This window comes from Rhinopithecus bieti, unplaced genomic scaffold (assembly GCF_001698545.2).
Source record: "Rhinopithecus bieti isolate Rb0 unplaced genomic scaffold, ASM169854v2 scaffold_26813, whole genome shotgun sequence".
Taxonomy (NCBI): domain Eukaryota; kingdom Metazoa; phylum Chordata; class Mammalia; order Primates; family Cercopithecidae; genus Rhinopithecus; species Rhinopithecus bieti.
The window spans coordinates 342,299-353,489 of NW_016812144.1; the positions used below are offsets into that span (position 1 = coordinate 342,299).

At 42.7% G+C, this 11,191-nt stretch overlaps 1 protein-coding gene and 1 pseudogene across 3 annotated transcripts in view; both read left to right on the top strand.

Annotated features, from left to right (window-relative positions):
• Positions 1–11,191, top strand: part of LOC108544490 (cytospin-B-like) — a 121,096-nt gene that overhangs the window by 5,345 nt on the left and 104,560 nt on the right. The window lies entirely within an intron of this gene.
• LOC108544489 (BTB/POZ domain-containing protein KCTD9 pseudogene) lies at positions 4,293–5,585 on the top strand (annotated as a pseudogene).

Genomic DNA, 11,191 nt, shown 5'->3' on the forward strand with positions numbered 1-11,191 from the left:
TTTTTTTTTTTTTGAGGTGGAGTCTTGCTCTGTCTCCCAGGCTAGAGTGCATTGGCGCCATCTTGGCTCACCATAACCACCACTTCCCAGGTTCAAGCAATTCTCCTGCCTCAGCCTTCCCAGTAGCTGGGATTACAGGCATGCGTCACCACACCTGGCTAATTTTCTATTTTAGAAGAGATGGGGTTTTGCCATGTTGACCAGGCTCGTCTCGAATTCACCCGGCTAATTTTGTATTTTAGTAGAGATGGGATTTCACCATGTTGACCAGTCATGAACTCCTGACCTCAGGTGATCTGTCTGCCTTGGCCTCCCAAAGGGCTAGGATTATAGGCATGAGCCACTGCGCTCAGCCATGTGATCCTACCTTAACAAAAATACTTTAAAAAAATTAGCCAGGCATAGTGGTGTGCACCTGTAGTCCTAGCTACTTGGGAGGCTGAGGTGGGAAAGCTCGGGAGTTCAAGTCTGCAGCGAGCCATGATTGAACTACTACACTCCTGCCTGCGTAACAGAGCAAGACCTTGTCTCTAAAAAATAAAAGACTTCTACCATCATCCCTCTTGTTAAAAGGCAATGGTGAGTTACTGTTTAATGAGTAGACTTTATTTGTGACGGTAAACATTTCTGGAGATGGATGGTGGTGATCGTTGTACAACATGGTGAATGTATTTAATGCCACTGAATTGTGCACTTAAAATGGGGAATTTTATATTATGCTTACTTTAGAACAGTAAAGTTTAAAAAATTACAAAAAAAAAAAGAAAACAAGAAAAAAAAAAACCAGAAGGCTAATCTTTGCAGGAGTGGAACTAGGACTTTGCCCAAATTGCAGACTTCCTTCACCCCAATTTTCTTTTCTGTTTTAATGAAGCACAGGATATTTACAATAAAGTCCATAAAGTACACTAATCTTAATCTTAGCTATAAAGCTCATTGCATGTTTACATTTGTTTATACTTGTGTAACCACCACCCTGTCAAGATGTCGAATGTTCCAGCACCCCAGAAGGTTTCTTTTCAGTTGTAACTCCGCGAGAGGTAACCACTATTCTGACTTGTATCACCATCATTTGATTGTGCAGCTTTTAAACTTAATACAAGTGGAATCAGGCAGTGTATACTCCTTTGTGTCTGCTTCTTTCCCTTGGCATAATACCTGGGACAGCCACCCATTTATTAGTGTATCAGTAATTCATTTTTTTCCTATTTGCTGTGTAGTTCCCATTGCATTTATCGTTTCTGTTGAAGGACATTTGGGGTGTCCTAGTTTTGGGCTGCTATAAAAAAGGTGCCATGAACATTCTTTTGAGGGACCTATGTACTCACTTCTCTTGGGTGTGGATCTAGGAATGGGATTGCTGAATCACAGAGGACTGTGTGCTGTGCTCACTTAGGAGTCTCCCTTCTTCGACTTGGTGCCTTTTAGCAAATGTTTGTCCTACCCGTTTCATGACAGGGAAGAAAGCGAAGCAAGCACAGAGGGCGTTGCTTTCTTCTATTTTCCAGCCTTGGCGTTAGTAGACACTGCCACTTTCCAAAGCAGTTATGCCAGTTTACACTTCCACCCACAGGGCATGCGCGTTCCAGTTGCTCCACAGCCTCACCAACACTTGGTGTTGGTGTTTTTTCACCATCAAGCTATGGTGGGCTGAGGGTAGTTATACCCTGAAATTTATATGATGCAAAGATGGAAACTTTAAAAAATTGTGGAAATATTTAAACTTCTAACTCTCAGTAAATGACCCCAAAGCCAGTGGAGTAGGATGGAGCAGGGCTTTTCCCCTCAGCCTGTGTGATGGGCGGGGCTCGCCCACTGCATGTCCACATTGATTTAAGGGCTTTCCATACTGTGTGCTCCGGATGTCAGATACATTAGACGGCTCTGGGCAGCTGCCTTCTCCAGTCTTCTGGCACCATTCCTCTCCAGAGCCTTCTTTCATGAAGACTCAACAGTGGTTGAGAGAATTTAGTTGTGGTTTTTCTCATTAACCTCAAATGTAATCTCTCTGGGCCTGAAGTGTGGATCACTTAGGAGTCTCCTTTCTTAGACTTCAGCACCTTTTAGCAAATGTTTGTTCCATGACAGGGAAGAAAGCAAAGCCAGAACAGAGGGCGCTGCTTTCTTCTGTCTTCCAGCCTCCAAGAAAGTTCCTTTCTCACCTTTGAACACATTTTCTGTGTGAGATGGTCTACAGAATGCGCGGTGGTGAGGCCACAGCAGATACTCAGATTGTTTCTCTCCCTCCACGTCCTCCTGGCCTGTGCCATGAGCCCTTTTTTGTTGTCCTTGAATTTCTTGTGCATTGCCCTACCCTGCCTTTTGCTTATCTCCCCGTTCTTTTTTCATTGGTTCCCATTCTTTTTTTCCCCTTGCAGCAAAGCAGATTTATTTTTTATTTAATATTTTTGTTTAGAGACAAGGTTTCGCTTTGTCACCCAGGCTAGAGTACGTGGCACAGTCATAGCTTACTGCAACCTTGAACTTCTGGGCTCAAGCAATCCTCTCACATCAGCCTCCTGGGCATCATCATGCCCAGCTAATTAAAAAAAAAAAAAAATAGTGAGACACAGTCTCGCTGTGTTGCCCAGGCTGGTCTTGAGCTCCTGAGCTCCAGCAGTCCTCCCACCTCAGCCTCCCAAAGTTCTGGGACTACAGTCCTGAGCCACGGTGCCCAGCCACATTTTTTTAGGCTCATTACTTGAAGTGTGACCTGATGGTATTCTTCACGCACAGTCTTATGCTGCTGTTTGACAACAGTCGTGGGAGATCATACTCGGACCTGTAATGACAGAAACAGGTTTGCATTTTTTCACTTCACTCTATCATGCTACTCAAAGTGCTGTTACTGTATCTATGGGAGCTTGTTTACAGCGTCCTTCCTGAAAACCACCTCTTCATCCTCTCTCTTTCCCTCCAACTCTCTCAGCTCAAGAGGGCCAGCAGTGAGGACACGCTCAACAAGCCAGGAAGTACCACTGCATCGGGGGTGGCTCGCCTGAAGAAGACCGCCACTGCTGGAGCCATCTCGGAGCTCGCCGAGAGCCGCCTGAGGAGTGGCACAGGTAGGAGGGACCGGGCAGGCGGGACCCGGCAGGCCTTCAGTCCTGGCCACATGGAAGCACTTCAGTGACCCATGACCCATCCAGTCCTTCCCTCGTCAGATATTTCTTGACCACTTACCCTGTGCCGGACCTATTTTAGGCAGATGACGTCACTGCCCACAGGGAGTTTACATCTAGAGTGGGCAGACTGATGAGAAACAAAAGGTAACTGGGTGTGCTGTGGTTTCTTTGGTCCCTCCAGAGGTCCATTTGTCACCATGCATGTGTGAAATCCTGACATGCAGGCAGGGCGGTGTATGTTGTGGGGCTGTCGGAATGCAGAATGCATTAGAGAAATAAATGAACACTGTCAATCCGTTGCAGAGGTGGATGTCTAATATTTGTACTGAACCCTATGGAAAGCTGGCAAGAGCCTCGCCCAGCAGCTGTGGAAGGCTGCTCAGAGTGACTTGAACGGCAGTGGCAGCTGGAAGCTGTGAACCTTCTCAGTGTTACTCATTTTTTGAGAATCCGAAAAGGTTTTTCAATCCTTATATTTGAGTTCAGAGCATGTGAAACATGCAATATCAAAGAATTTGTTTAATTTTCTCTTTGCGCATATAGATAATAACTCTAAGCTTTCATGGTCTAACTCTTACAGTGCAGCCCTCAGTGTATTGCTACATTGTCTAAGATGGGAAAATAACTGAAATACATCATTATTAATTTTAATGTGTTGAAGGGTGGTACACTTTTTGTGCTTTTTTCGTAAAAGTCACATTCAGGCTAGATCTCAAAAGGTATATTTTAATTTATTCGGTTTTCAAAAGTTGAATCTGTGAAGACTATATGTGGCTTTCTTTTATTGGATATAAGGGGAATCGCCTGGGTTTTCTGTATAATGGCTTTACCATTGTAAACACTGATATTGTACTAAACATACACACACACTTGGTTTTAAAATACGGTAAACAAAAGTACCATTTATTTTATCAAGCCAGCCTAACACTGATTCCAAAAGTTAATAAAGCCCCACTCAAAAAAAGACAGACTGGGAGGAGCCTAGGGGCAGGGTGGGAAGGAGGAGCAGCCGAGTCCCGGATGTGGGACAGAGTGAGTGTGGTGTGTCCCCAGGTGCAGGAAGGTGGCGAAGGGAGGTGAATCCCAGTGGATGGAGCGAGGAGAAGGGTGGGAGGAGAAAAAGGTGGGAGGAGGACCAGGTGGGAGGGTGGCAGTTCACTCAGGACCCAGCGGGGGCAGCACGATGAGGTGGGTCACAGTGTTCCTGAACGGCAGCCCTGAGAACAGAAAGGTGGTTGCTGTGTATGGAACTTTATCTGATTTGCTTTCTGTGGTCAGCAGTAAACTCAGCATAAAAGCCACCAGTGTGTATAATGGGAAAGGTGGGCTGATTGATAATATTGCTTTGATCAGGGATGATGATGTTTTGTGTGTGGAGGAGAGCCATTTATTGATTCTCAGACAGATTCTAAGCCACCTGAGGGATTGTCAGGATTCCACACAGACTGGCTAACATTAAATGTTGGAGGGCGGTACTTTACAACCACACAGAGCACTTTAGTGAATAAAGACCCTGACAGTATGCTGGCCCATGTGTTTAAGGACAAAGGTGTCTGGGAAATAAGCAAGATCATAGAGGAGCTTTCTTAATTGACCGAAGTCCTGAGTACTTTGAACCCATTTTGAACTACTTGCATCATGGATAGCTTATTGTAAATGATGGCATTCATTTATTGGATGTGTTAGAAGAGGCAAGATTTTTTGGTATTTACTCATTGATTGAACACCTAGAAGTGGCAATAAAGAATTCTCAACCACCGGAGGATCATTTACAATATCCCGAAAGGAATTTGTCTGATTTTGCTAGCAACTCCAACCAAGTCAGAACTGCGATGCCAGGGTTTGAACTTCAGTGGTGCTGACCTTTCTCGTTTGGACCTTCGATACATTAACTTCAAAACGGCCAATTTAAGCTGCTGCAGTGTTGCACATGCAAATCTTTGCTGTTTAAGTCTTGAACAAGCTGATCTCTCTGGATCAGTGCTTGACTGTGCAAATCTCCAGGGAGTCAAGATACTCTGTTCTAATGTAGAAGGAGCATCCCTGAAACTGTGTAATTTTGAGGATCCTTCTGGTCTTAAAGCCAGTTTAGAAGGTGCTAACCTCAAAGGTGTGGATATGGAAGAAAGTCACGTGACAGGAATTAACCTGAGAGTGGCTACCTTAAAAAATGCAACGTTGAAGAACTGTAACCTCAGAGGAGCAACTCTGGCAGGAACTGATTTAGAGAATTGTGATCTGTCTGGGTGTGATCTTCAAGAAGCCAAGGAGAGGGTCCAACATGAAGGGAGCTAGATTTGAAGAGATGCTGACACCACTACACATGTCACAAAGTGTCAGATGAGAATTTTAGGGGCTGGAGGAAGATGTACAAGATGAAAATGTTTTCCTTATCACTTTTCTTTCTCCACCCTCTCAGTTGTCTAGAAGAAATAACACTAAGGAAATTAAAAAAAAAAGAAAAAGTGGCCGGGCGTGGTGGCTCAAGCCTGTAATCCCAGCACTTTGGGAGGNTGCTCTGTCACCCAGGCTGGAGTGCAGTGGCGGGATCTCAGCTCACTGCAAGCTCCTCCTCTCGGGTTCATGCCATTCTCCTGCCTCAGCCTCCCGAGTAGCTGGGACTATAGGCGCCCGCCACCTCGCCCGGCTAGTTTTTTGTATTTTTTAGTAGAGACGGGGTTTCACCGTGTTAGCCAGGATGGTCTCGATCTCCTGACCTCGTGATCTGCCTGTCTCGGCCTCCCAAAGTGCTGGGATTACAGGCTTGAGCCACCGCGCCCGGCCAAGGTTCACAATTCTTGTATCTTCTTGGGGAATTGTACCTTTTGGGAATAGATGAGCCATCTTATTTAATTATTTTTGTTGTTCATTCTCTTTATATTGCTATATTTGCTTTTTGTTAGCATTTATATGGAATATCTTTTTCTATTCACTTATTTTCGATTTTCTGTGTCTTCTTTAATTACTACTCTTACCATTAGCTTATAGTTGGATTTTGTTTGATTACTTAATCTTTGTCTTTTAATAAATATTGTGGTAAAATAACATATAATTTATTTATTATTATTATTATTATTTTACCATTTATCACTTTTAAGTGTACCGTTCACCAGTGTTAAGTGTGTGTACATTGTTGTGCAACTAATCTCCAGAATTTTTTCATCTTACAAAATTGAAGCTCTGTATCCATTACCCCAACCCCTGGCAACCACCATTCTGCTTTTTGTCTCTATGAATTTGCCTATTTTAGATACCTTACATGAGTATCTAATATAGTACCTCATATAGTATTTGTCTTTTTATGACTGACTTATTTCGTTTAACGTAATGCCCTCAAGGTTCATTCATGTTGTAGCATGTGTCAGAATTTTCTTCATTTTTATTGCTAATTAATATTCTATTGAATGTACACACCACATTTTGCTTATTCATATATTTGTCAATGGATATTTGTGTTGGTTCCACATCATAGCTATTATGAATAATGCTGCCATGATCATGGGTGTACAAATATCTCTTCAAGACCCTGCTTTTAATTATTTGGGTATATACCCAGAAGTAGAATTATTGGATCAAGTAGTACTTCTATTTTTAATTTTTTGATGACCCAGCATACTGTTTTCCACAGAGGCTGAACCATTTTGTATTCTCACCAGCAATGCATGAGAATTCCAGTTTCTATACATCCTTGCTAATATCTGTTATTCTCTCTCTTTTTTTGATAGTAGCTATCCTTATGGGTGTGAAATCTTTGTCTTTTAATAGGTGGCTTTGGCCCCTTTGTATTTATTTTGATTACTGATATTTTGCGGTTTATTCCTTCCATCTTCTTTTGTGTTTTTGATTTCTTTTTTTGAGACAGAGTCTCGCTCTATTGCCCAGGCTGGAGTGCAGTGGTTCCATCTCGGCTTACTGCGACCTCCGGCTTTCAGGTTCAAACAATTCTCCCATCTCAGCCTCCTGAGTAGCTGGGATTACAGGCCTACAACCACTATGCCTGCCTAATTTTTGTATTTTCAGCAGAGACGGGGTTTAACCATGTTGGCCAGGCTAGTCTCAAATTTCTGACCTTGAGTGATCTGCCCACCTTAGCCTCACAAAGTGCTGAGATTACAGGCATGAGCCACTGTGCCTGGCTGGTTCATTTCATTCTCATTGCTGTGTATATGCCATTGTATATATGCCTAATGTAGATATACATTTGACTTGGATCGGCAGTTGGTTGGTTGCAGTTTTCGACTATTATGAATAGTAAGTGCATGAACACTCTAGTATATGTCTTTTGTTGAGTGAGTATATGCATTTCTTTTGCGTGTGTATCTGGGAGTGGAACTGCTTGGTCGTAGTCTGTGCATATGCTCAGTTTTAGTAGATACTAGCAAACAGTTTTCATTAGTGGTTGCACCAACTTATTTACCCCAGAAATATATGTGGTTGCTCCACATTCTTGCCAACTCTTGGTAATTTCTGTCTTTTCCATTTTAGTTATTCTGGTGGATATTGTGGTTTTAATTTGGATTTTCCTGATGATAAATGAATTTGCACTGTTTTGGTACCCTTAGTTTTTCACATATATCTAAACATTTTTTTCTCTTGCTGTTAAAAGATAATCTGTTTATGTGAACTCTCCATGAGTAAAGTAAAAAAGAATCTTATGATTTTAATTCTGTCCCATATTAAATTTTGGGGTTTTCATACATTATGTATTAACAGTTATTTAGGTAAATTGCAAATTTTTCTGATTATTTGTACGTCATTGGTGCTTTTATCTCATTTGTTTTGCTTAGTGAGTCATTAAATGATTATTTCGTTTTGTTTTCAGGGATTCTGTGAGTGGTAAACTTTCTGAACCCTTGCATGTTTAAAAAATGTTTTTTATTTTGCTTTTCCATGTGAATATTCTTGACTGGGTATAAGATTCTACGTTAAAACTTCCTGAATTTTGAAGATATTGGTTTGTTATCTGCTGGTATCTAGGAAGAAGTGCATGCAGTCTGACTCTTGTTTCTTTGTAGTTAATCTGTTTATTTTCTTTGAAGCTTTACAATTTTTTTTTCTTTTTCTTTGGTGTTCTAAAATTTACTATTTGTCTAGGACTGGATTTTTTTTTTTTGAGATGGAGTCTCGCTCTGTCACTCAGGCTGGAGTGTGGCATGATCTCAGCTCACTACAACCTCCACCTTCTGGATTCAAGCGATTCTCCTGCCTCAGCCTCCCAAGTAGCTGGGATTACAGGTGGGTGCCACCACACTCAGCTAATGTTTGTATTTTTAGTAGAGACAGGGTTTCACCATGTTGGCCAGACTGATCTCAAACTCCTGACCTCAGGTGATCTGCCTTCCTTGGCCTCCCAGAGTGCTGGGATTACAGGCGTGAGCCACCGCGCCTGGGCACCACACCAGCTTAAGAGTGGTATTTTTTGTTCTTCCTGCTCAGCATTTGGTAGTCCCTTTCATTCTAAAGATTAATACACATTTCTGTGGTACTGGAGAAGGTTTGAGTATTTCATTGTCTCCATTCTATTTTCTGCTTCTGGAATTATTCTTACTTGGGAATTAGAATATCTTGATTTATCTTTCATGTTTCCTGAAATAATAATTTCTTTTTCTCTCAAATGTTCTGTCTTTTTTAATTTAATTCTTTTTTGAGACAGGGTATTGCTCTGTTGCCCAGGTCTGGAGTGCAATGGTGCGGCTCACTGTGACCCTTGGACTCAGGCGATTCCCCTACCATGCCACTGTGCCCAGCTGAAATGCTCTGTCTCTTTATCTTTATGGGCTGCATTCTGGTATGTTCCTTGGGCTGATTTTGCAGGTCACCAATCTAATATTTAGATTTGTTCAGTCAACTGTTTAGCTCATCTCTTGAGTGTTTTTAAATATTGATTATCATATTTTTAAGTTTCTGGGTCTCTACTTTTAAAATTTAACTTTTGAAATAGGTAAGATAGGCCAGGCGCGGTGGCTCACGTCTGTAATCCCAGCACTTTGAGAGGCTGAGGTGGGCGGATCACGAGGTCAGGAGATTGAGACCATCCTGGCTAATGCGGTGAAACTCCATCTCTACTGAAAAAAATACAAAATAAATTAGCCAGGCTTGATGGTGGGCGCGTGTAGTCCCAGCTACTCAGGAGGCTGAGACAGAAGAATGGTGTGAACCCAGGAGGCGGAGCTTGCAGTGAGCCGAGATCGTGCCACTGCACTCCAACCTGGGTGACAGAGACTCCACCTCAAAAAAAAAAAAAAAAAAAGGGAATAGGTAAGATAATCAGTGTTCAAAACCAGACTGTATTAAAAAGGCATAAATGAAAGGTGTCCCCACCATTCCTATCCTCTTACTTCTCTTGCCTTACAAGCAGGTAACCATTGTTATTAGTTTTTTATGTGGCTTCCAAAGTTTCTTCATGCAAATACAAGCAAATATGAATCAGATTCTCCATTCCTCCTTTTTTGCACAAAGAGTAGCATTATCCTCTATCTGCCCTTGGCCCTGTTTTTTTATTTCACAGTATATCGTAGAGATCGTCACATACCAACTGCTTGCTCTTCGTAGATACAATATCCCTTCAGATCTTCCCAAGAATATCTAATAATTTATTCTGTGTGCTCTAGTCATTATCTTTGCTTGGGTATGTGTTCTGCTGTTGATTCCGTGTCCCTGCTTCATGATATTGAATAAAAACTTGGTGATTCTTTATGTGTTCATCTTCGAAGTTTGAGAATTGCTGTTTTCCCGTCTGTCTTACTAGCCGTAGCCTGCCTCTTGTGATTGCTGAAGAGCTGTGGTGTGCTGCTGAGTGGTGTGTGTATTCCATACGAGGGGGTATGTTGAGGGGAAGGGTCCAACAGTTCTGGCCATTCCGACTACAGTTCCCCAGTTAATCACCTTGTCAGATTCCATCTCTGCTCGTCTTTCTATCTGCTGTTAGAAGCCTGTTCCCGGAAACTTGTGACCATTTCCCTCTGCATGACAGCCTCCTCCCAAGCTTGTATTGGGCTGTGGTTTGCTTAGGTAATCTGGTTCTGAGTACTTTTTCCTTTTCAGAAATTTCCTAGACATTTTAGTTGGCCATTGGCACTCTTTCTTGTTTTCCAGGTTTCTTTTGATTTAGTGTTTTAAAAATATTTCTACCATTCCATTGAATTTTAAGATACTTGGAAGGCAGAAGTATGTGTTTAGTTTATTATTTTGGAGACAGGGTCTTGCTGTGTCTCCCAGGCTGGAGTGCATTGGCACAATCGTAGCTCACTGTAACTTTAACTTTTGGGCTTAAGTGGTCCTCCTGCCTCGGCCTCCCAAAGCATGGGCATGGGCCACCATGCTCAGTCCTTTCTTTTATAATTTATTTCTGTGTTGGGGGCCCCCAGGAATATGCTCAGATCTGGTGGTTCACTTGGAAGACTCAGCATGTGGTATACTCATGGCTGTAATTTATTACAGTGAAAGGATACAAAGCAGAATCAGCAAAGGGAAAGGCAAGGGAAAGGTGCATGGGGTCAAGTCCAAAGGAAGCTAGGCACAAGCTTCCAAGCATCCTCTCCCAGTGCAGTCACAGAGGATGTGCCTAACTCCCCCAGGAAGGAGCTGTGACAACGCATGAGAAATGCTGTCTACCAGGGAAACTCACTAGAGACCCAATACCCAGGATTTTTTTGGAGGGCTGGTCATACCGGCCCCACTCTGCCCAGCACATACCCCATTCCGCGCTCCCTGAAGAAAAGCAGGAGTTCAGCATAAACCACACAATAACTTAGGCACAGTGAGTCCCTCTTTCCAGCTTGGATGGTGGGAACCCTTCTGAAATCTAAGTTCCTGGATGCCAGCCAAGGGTTAACCATGCTTTTATGAGACTTTTAAGAATAACAGTCTTGGGCTAGGCACAATGGTTTATGTCTATAATCCCAACACTGTGGGAGGCCAAGGTAGGAGGATCTCTTGAAGCCAGGAATTTGAGACCACCTGACCAACATAGCAAGACCCTTCCTCCCTCCCTCCCTCCCTCCCTCCCTTCCTTCCTTCCTTCCTTCCCTCCTTCCCTCCTTCCCTCCTTCCTTTCCTTTCCTTTC